The following is a 9,074-nucleotide window of genomic DNA, read 5'->3' on the forward strand; positions in this document are numbered from 1 at the left end:
TCATAGGACATTTTTGGAAAAAGTTAAGCCCCCTAATCTCTTTCTAAATGTATATAATAATACTAAAATACCTCAACAAGGCACAAGAAATATATATCCCAAAAAGAAACTAAAAATTTCATGAAAAACAGAATTTTCTCATCCACAGGGGGAGACATCCATCCATCCATTATCTTGACCGCTTATTCCATTTCGGGTCGCGGGTGAGCTGGAGCCTATCCCAGCATTTTAACAGGTGAGAGGCAGGGTACACCCTGAACAGGTCACCAGTCTGTCGCAGCCACAGGGGGAGACAAATAGAAGCAAATCTAGAGGAAACAAACATTGTTCACGCCCCTAAAAACTCTCCCCAACTTATAATGTGAAAGCTAAGACGTTACATCTCTCATCTCCTCAGACTGATTTAACACCAGAGGACAGAAAAAAAGAAAACTCCTCCAAATATGTTAAACAGGATGTTCCTGGTTTTCATATTATATCTCTTTCACCTGCCAGTGAATAATGGTGAGTACATGAAGAAAAAAAAGACACAACACAATTAGTAATTTTATGCAATGAAAAAGAAAACCAACATCACACGTGCTTTCTTTTATTTCCCCACAGGTGACTCTAACAACTACAATGTCCTCCAAACACCTCCTTTCATCATCAAGAAACCTGATGAATCTGTTCTCAATGAGATCCAATGTTCACACAGTATATCTAGTTTTCAGTACATCCTTTGGTACAAACAAGACAAACACGGAGCTCTTAAGTACCTTGGATATATGAATTTGCAGTTCCCTAATATAGAGGAGAATGTGAAAGACAAGATCAGCTTTGATGGAGATGGCAGATCACATTCAACCCTAAATATTTCTACAGTTTCAGTAGGTGACAGCGCGGCGTATTTCTGCGCTGCCAGTCAGCACAGTGCAGCAGACTTTCCTGAAGTCAATACAAAAACTCTGCAAGCGGATAAAGATCTGAACACCTGCCTCTGACTGTGTTAGTGACTGTTAGTCCTAGACTTTATATTTAATTCTTGGCAAAGCAGAACATAAATCCACCAAACTTACAAACTGCATCATAAAATATAAATTTTACACATGTTTTGCTTAACATTTTTTTATTTCTACAAATATTTTCTGCTGATTCAGGCATATTCTCCATTTTTAGCTTTAACATAACAAACCTGTAGGGGGACCATTATGCTTTGATTTCTACTTCATGTGGAAGTGAATTGTTTCATGTTCTATGTTGAATAATCTCAGCTGATGGTTATTGATTCTAAGAAATAAACAATGAAACCTGAAGCTACAATGTTCAGTAAATTTCAACAAGTGTGCCGTAACTTTTCCTGTTATACACAGGTCTGATGGATGGGAGGAAGTCACCCAGTCCTCTGTACTGTGGAAATTTCAGTGTGAAAATGCAACGATGGACTGCAAACCTACCAAGGGTGGTCTCTATTACAGATGTACTGGTACAGACAGTTTTCAGTTGTTGACAGTTGTTTTCTTCTTCTGTCTTGTTCTATTTTCTTCTGTCATTAGATGTCAGCATCAGACCTTTATGTTAAGAGGAGGATCCTCTATGACACCACCTACCTAAGGATTAAATGTCTTCACCAATGCTGTTTGAGGACTGACGCTCAGAAAGAAGCTGGAAATATGAAGTATAACTGCTGATGCATGAAGGGAAATATTTAACTTTATCAGTCCAAACAATCTGGCCTTGAATTATTTAATGCAACCAAAGATTTAAAGAACAGAAAATGATCTTTTTTCTTTGCATTGCTTTCACCAACATTCTGGTTTCAGGTAATAACCTTAAAAGTAATTTATACATTTTTGCTGAATTCTCAGCTGATTTTCTGTCTTTAAAAATAATCTATTATTGCACTTTCTGAAATTACTTATGATAATTATCTTTTATTGTTTTTCAACAGGTTCTTCTCTCAGTGACAAAATCCGACAGAAACCAGCAGAAATGTATAAAACACTTGAAAGAAATGCCAAGATTAATTGTTCCCATAATGATGATAGCTATGACCAAATTCTCTGGTACAAGCAAACAAAAACAGACCTACAGCTCCTTGGATACTGTTATGTAGGCTCTGAAAGCATAGAGAAAGGGGTAAATGTGAACATCAAAGGAGCTGCAAATAAAGGCGACACCTGCACATTAACGATTGAAGGACTCGATCTGAGCAGCAGTGCAGTTTACTTCTGTGCTGCTAGATTACACAGTGCTGCATGTCTCTGCTCCTCAATACAAAAACCTCATCAGTATTTCCCATGTGTGTTTTACAGCTCAGAGAACCTTTCATCTGACTTATCTTCTGTCATTAGATGGCAGCACCTCACCTTTATGTAAAGAGGAGGATCCTCTATGACACTACCCATCTAAGGATCACGTCTGTTCATCATTGCTGATTGAGGACCGACTCAGAAAGAAGTTGGAAATGATTAAACTCCTTGTGCAATAAGTGAAAATATTGAATTATACTGATTCTATTCTATCTTTTCTGATTATTTTTAATACATTAAAACTTTTAGAGAGCAGAAAATGATCATCTTTTTTCTTTGCATTGCTTTTAACATCCTGATGGTTTCAGGTAATAATCTTAAAATAGTTTAAACAGCTTTTCAATTTTTAAAATGAAAAAGAAACAACTGTTATTTATCTTTCTAAAATAACAGATAATGATACTTTTCTTTCAACAGGTGCTTCATACAGTGACAAAATCCAACAGGAACCAGCAGAAATGTGGAAAACAGTTCAAGAAGATGCCACAATTACCTGCTCACATCATATTGATAGCTACAACCGAATTTCCTAGTACAAGCAAACAAACAGAGACCTGCAGCTCCTTGGATACTTGTATGCAGGCGGTGGAGTTTCAGAGAAAGGGGTAAATGTGAAGATCGAAGGAGCTGCAAAAAAAGGCGACACCTGCTCATTAACGATTGAAGGACTCAATCTGAGCAGCAGTGCAGTTTACTTCTGTGCTGCTAGTTTACACAGTGCAACATATCACAGCTCCTCAATACAAAAACCTCCCTGTCTCACACACACACACACACACACATTTGTCTTATCTTTGTGTTACAGCTCACAACCTTTTCACCTGCACAAAAGCCAATGTTAGTCTTTGTTGTGATAACAATCAGGAAATGGAATGGGAGCTTCTTATTGCAGAGGAATTACTTTAACCTTTCCTCATAAATAGTTCCTAGCAATTTATAATGTAAAACAGATAAGTAGGGCCAAGGGAATGGTTGTTAACTGAGCTTACATCATCTTAAAAATATTTCACCACCTTAATCAGAGTCCATGAGTGGTAAATTCAGCTAACTGGACATTATTTGGAAAGACATGCAGCTGATAATACACCTCATGGCAAAATCTTACTTATCCTAGATAAACAAAAACATTTTAAATATAAATTCTGAATTCAAGCACCACACAGACCTGTCATTCATTCAATGGTGGAAAACCATACGCCTGTAAGAGAGGGAGGGTCAGCCCAGTACCATCTCTCAACTGTGAAACATGGTGGTGGCAGCATCATGCTACGGGGTTATTTTCAGCAGCAGGACACTGGTAAGGGGTGATACAAAGCTGAACAATGACTATATATAGCCCAAAATAGAAATGGAGAGGCTTTAGGACTGCTCTGAGAACGTCATTGAGTGATCCTATTAGAACCCTGAGCCCAGAAACATCTTCTTGAAAATGGATGCCCACCAGTAGTCCCCTTTGATGATTTCAATATGTCAGAGCTTGAGGATTTTGTAAGATGAACTGTATAAAAAATTGAAGACAAAAAAAAAAAAATTATACCAAATACAGCATTGAAAAGGAATTAACAGGTCTGGGTATTTACTGATTGTTAACATCATATTTCAATATTCCCTCATAGGACATTTTTGGAAAAGGTTAAGCCCCCTAATCTCTTTCTAAATGTATATAATAATACTAAAATACCTCAACAAGGCACAAGAAATATATATCCCAAAAAGAAACTAAAAATTTCATGAAAAACAGAATTTTCTCATCCACAGGGGGAGACATCCATCCATCCATCCATCCATTATCTTGACCGCTTATTCCATTTCGGGTCGCGGGTGAGCTGGAGCCTATCCCAGCATTTTAACAGGTGAGAGGCAGGGTACACCCTGAACAGGTCACCAGTCTGTCGCAGCCACAGGGGGAGACAAATAGAAGCAAATCTAGAGGAAACAAACATTGTTCACGCCCCTAAAAACTCTCCCCAACTTATAATGTGAAAGCTAAGACGGTACATCTCTCATCTCCTCAGACTGATTTAACACCAGAGGACAGAAAAAAGAAAACTCCTCCAAATATGTTAAACAGGATGTTCCTGGTTTTCATATTATATCTCTTTCACCTGCCGGTGAATAATGGTGAGTACATGAAGAAAAAAAAGACACAACACAATTAGTAATTTTATGCATTGAAAAAGAAAACCAACATCACACGTGCTTTCTTTTATTTCCCCACAGGTGACTCTAACAACTACAATGTCCTCCAAACACCTCCTTTCATCATCAAGAAACCTGATGAATCTGTTCTCAATGAGATCCAATGTTCACACAGTATATCTAGTTTTCAGAACATCTTTTGGTACAAACAAGACAAACACGGAGCTCTTAAGTACCTTGGATATCTGAATATGCAGTTCCCTAATATAGAGGAGAATGTGAAAGACAAGATCAGCTTTGATGGAGATGGCAGATCACATTCAACTCTAAATATTTCTACAGTTTCAGTAGGTGACAGCGCGGCGTATTTCTGCGCTGCCAGTCAGCACAGTGAAGCAGACTTTCCTGAAGTCAATACAAAAACTCTGCAAGTGGATAAAGATCTGAACACCTGCCTCTGACTGTGTTAGTGACTGTTAGTCCTAGACTTTATATTTAATTCTTGGCAGAGCAGAACATAAATCCACCAAACTTACAAACTGCATCATAAAATATAAATTTTACACATGTTTTTGCTTAACATTTTTTTATTTCTACAAATATTTTCTGCTGATTCAGACATATTCTCCATTTTTAGCTTTAACATAACAAACCTGTAGGGGGACCATTATGCTTTGATTTCTACTTCATGTGGAAGTGAATTGTTTCATGTTCTATGTTGAATAATCTCAGCTGATGGTTATTGATTCTAAGAAATAAACAATGAAACCTGAAGCTACAATGTTCAGTAAATTTCAACAAGTGTGCAGTAACTTTTCCTGTTATACACAGGTCTGATGGATGGGAGGAAGTCACCCAGTCCTCTGTACTGTGGAAATTTCAGTGTGAAAATGCAACGATGGACTGCAAACCTACCAAGGGTGGTCTCTATTACAGATGTACTGGTACAGACAGTTTTCAGTTGTTGACAGTTGTTTTCTTCTTCTGTCTTGTTCTGTTTTCTTCTGTCATTAGATGTCAGCATCAGACCTTTATGTTAAGAGGAGGATCCTCTATGACACCACTTACCTAAGGATTAAATGTCTTCACCAATGCTGTTTGAGGACTGACGCTCAGAAAGAAGCTGGAAATATGAAGTATAACTGCTGATGCATGAAGGGAAATATTAAACTTTATCAGCCCAAACAATCTGGCCTTGAATTATTTAATGCAACCAAAGATTTAAAGAACAGAAAATGATATTTTTTCTTTGCATTGCTTTCACCAACATTCTGGTTTCAGGTAATAACCTTAAAAGTAATTTATACATTTCTGCTGAATTCTCAGCTGATTTTCTGTCTTTAAAAATAATCTGTTATTGCACTTTCTGAAATTACTTATGATGATTATCTTTGATTGTTTTTCAACAGGTTCTTCTCTCAGTGACAAAGTCCGACAGGAACCAGCAGAAATGTATAAAACACTTGAAGGAAATGCCAAGATTAATTGTTCCCATAATGATGATAGCTACAACCAAATTCTCTGGTACAAGCAAACAAAAACAGACCTACAGCTCCTTGGATACTGTTATCTAGGCTCTGAAAGCATAGAGAAAGGGGTAAATGTGAACATCAAAGGAGCTGCAAATAAAGGCGACACCTGCACATTAACGATTGAAGGACTCGATCTGAGCAGCAGTGCAGTTTACTTCTGTGCTGCTAGATTACACAGTGCTGCATGTGTCTGCTCCTTAATACAAAAACCCCATCAGTATTTCCCATGTGTGTTTTACAGCTCTGAGACCCTTTCATCTGAGTTATCTTCTGTCACTAGATGGCAGCATCAGATCTTTATGTGAAGAGGAGGATCCTCTATGACGCCACCTACCTAAGGATCGCGTCTGTTCATCATTGCTGTTAGAGGACCGACTCAGAAAGAAGTTGCTATTCAGTGTTAATTACTTGTGCATTTAGGGGAATGTTGACATATTATTTCCATCTTATCCTAATCTGATTATTTCCAAACTTTTGAAGAGCAGAAAATTATTATCTCTTCTCTTTGTGTTGTGTATTAACAACCTGAAGGTTTCAGGTAATAACCTCAAATTTTTTGTACAAAGTTTTAAACAAATTTGGATTCAATGCTAAAGCAGTGCAGGGCATCAGGACACTTCACCAGTCACCTGAGGCTTGAATCAAAGTCAGTGGTAATTTAACTGAAACCGTACGACTCGAACGTTCAACTCGTCCAGGATGTAGTTTATCTCCAATACTATTCGCAATTTACATAGAACCATTAGCACAGTTTATTCGACAAAGGAAAAAAATCAAGCCTATACAGATTGGGAATGATTCTCATGTGGTAGGACATTTTGCAGACAACATAATATATTATTTAACAGATCCAGAAACGTCTTTGCCTACTTTAATTCACAAACTGGAGGTGTACAGGTTTTCTTGGGGTACAAATTAAATTTGGCTAAAGCGTAAATATTAACAATAAATTATTCCCCATTGGAAACTATGAGCAGAACATACAACTTGAATTGGAACTCTAATAATATGTACTATCTAGGAATCACAATAACCAAAACACTTGATAAATTATATGATGTAAATATTGTCAAGGTGGATCAGGAAATAAGAAGCGATATTGGAAGATGGGGGATCCTAAGCCTTGACCTGAGTTCTAGAATTGAGACTGTAAAGATGAACGTCCTGCCTCGTCTTCTTTATTATTTTCAAGCACTCCCTGTGGAAATACCAGAAAAGCAATTCCAAACATGGGACAGACTTATTTCAAGGTTTATATGGAATGGTAAAAAACCAAGAATAAAATTAGACAAACTACAAACTGAAAAAGAAAAGGGAGGAATGGCACTACCTAGCTTTAAAGAGTACTACCATGCCTCTCAACTAACTCCTGTATTAAATTGGTGCAACGTAAATTATGTTTCAAAATGGAAAAATATTGAACAATTTATACATGAAGAGAAATCTCAAGTATTATTACTGAGACAGACATGATTAAAAACAAACTCAACCAAGTAAGTAAAGTAACACATTTTACTTTGGGGATATGGTTAAAGGTGATAAGGAAATACAAATTAGAAATGAAACTACCATTACTTCAGTGGCCTGCTTATAATAAAAAAATTATCCCAGGTGCACAGGATTTGACATTTAAACAGTGGATTAACAAAGCAGCTTGGTGTGTACTAACTAAGGATGGATGTTTTAAAAGTTTTTAAGTACTGAAGATAGAGTTTGACCCGACAAACCAAGAACAATTCCCCTTTATTCAATTAAGAGACTTTTATAATAAAAAAAACTAAAAAGTAATATTGATCTTAATAATAAATTAGTAAAAATGATTATTGGAATATATCACTCTAAGAAGGACAGAGTTTTTCTTGTCTTTACAAACATTTAAAAGCTAAGAGAACCCATAATACTATAAATGTGAAAGAGAAATGGGAAAAAGAACTAGGAATTAATGTTTCAGAAGAGGAGTGGATGAATATTTGGAGAACACGGCATTCAACCACTACTCAAGAATCTGGAGGGAACATTGCTGGAAAAATAAAAATTCGATTTTTCATAACTTCTAAAATCACAGCTGAATATGTATTCAAAGTCCAACCCTGCTGTAGAGAAAGTGGTGATGTTAATGTAAATCATGCTCATGTTTTCTGGTTATGCCCTAAACTTGTGTCATTTTGGGACGATGTACATTCAGTAAATGTCAAGACAATAGGCTATGCAATTTCTAAAACATGTCTGGTGATGTCCTATAGTTGTATGGGAAATAATGTTGATTAAAAATATTATTAGCAGCCTGTAAAAAGGCTATTACCAGGCCTGTCGCAATAACAAATTTTGCTGAGGCTCAGGACAAAAAAAGATCTGTGTCAATAAAAATCTGAAAAATGGACACGTTATGTTTCAGCATCACAGATTTATAATTGTTAATCACAAGGGCTTTTGTTTTGTTTTTTGTTTTGTTTCTTTTGTTTGGGTTTTTCTGTTTTGAGAAAATGGTTTCCCAAGAGTCTCTAATGTTTGTTGTATTTTGTATTGCTTTAAAGAGAAAAAGTTAATATAAACAAAGTTACAAAAAAATTAATTCAGATATTTCTGTCACATTTTCCACTGCTTTTCTGTCTTATCATAAAATATCACAGCTGCTCAATACAAAATCTCACAGTCACACATACGATTACATTTTAGTATTAATGCTCCCAACCAGCTGCACCTGCACGTAAACTCATGTTGGCTTTTCTTGTGATTACAATCAGGGAAAGGAAGAGGTTCTTACTGCAGAGCAATGACGTTAAAGACCCACCTCTTCTCATAAATAGCAGCAAGATCAAGTATTATTCTGTCAACAGTGGTTGCAGCTCATGGTTAAATATGATCACACTTTGACTCTATGATTCTATGGCTTCATAGAATATCTATGAATCTTCCCCTCAAATGGTGCAGAAATTATGTTTTTATTATCATGTGTTTTCAGTGGTCAAACATGAGAAAATGGAAAAATGTAAATAAAAGCGGAAGTGCTGATTATAACTTATGTTTGGTTTATATGGCTCCCCATGTTTTAATAGATAGTGTAAGTTACATGTATGAATTCACACTGATTGTTAAAAATAGAATAATTATA

General features: G+C 36.3%; 2 long non-coding RNA genes across 2 annotated transcripts; both read left to right on the forward strand.

Annotated features, from left to right (window-relative positions):
* Nucleotides 1-1,581: 1,581 nt before the first annotated feature.
* On the forward strand, nucleotides 1,582-2,998 carry LOC121630967. The gene is made up of 3 exons (XR_006008646.1): nucleotides 1,582-1,802; nucleotides 1,931-2,599; nucleotides 2,709-2,998. It is a non-coding gene; the product is annotated as an uncharacterized LOC121630967 (long non-coding RNA).
* A 1,300-nt stretch (nucleotides 2,999-4,298) lies between these two features.
* Nucleotides 4,299-5,659, forward strand: LOC121630965. The gene is made up of 3 exons (XR_006008645.1): nucleotides 4,299-4,412; nucleotides 4,512-4,777; nucleotides 5,262-5,659. It is a non-coding gene; the product is annotated as an uncharacterized LOC121630965 (long non-coding RNA).
* Nucleotides 5,660-9,074: the final 3,415 nt, after the last annotated feature.

This window comes from Melanotaenia boesemani, chromosome 20 (genome assembly GCF_017639745.1).
Source record: "Melanotaenia boesemani isolate fMelBoe1 chromosome 20, fMelBoe1.pri, whole genome shotgun sequence".
Lineage (NCBI taxonomy): Eukaryota > Metazoa > Chordata > Actinopteri > Atheriniformes > Melanotaeniidae > Melanotaenia > Melanotaenia boesemani.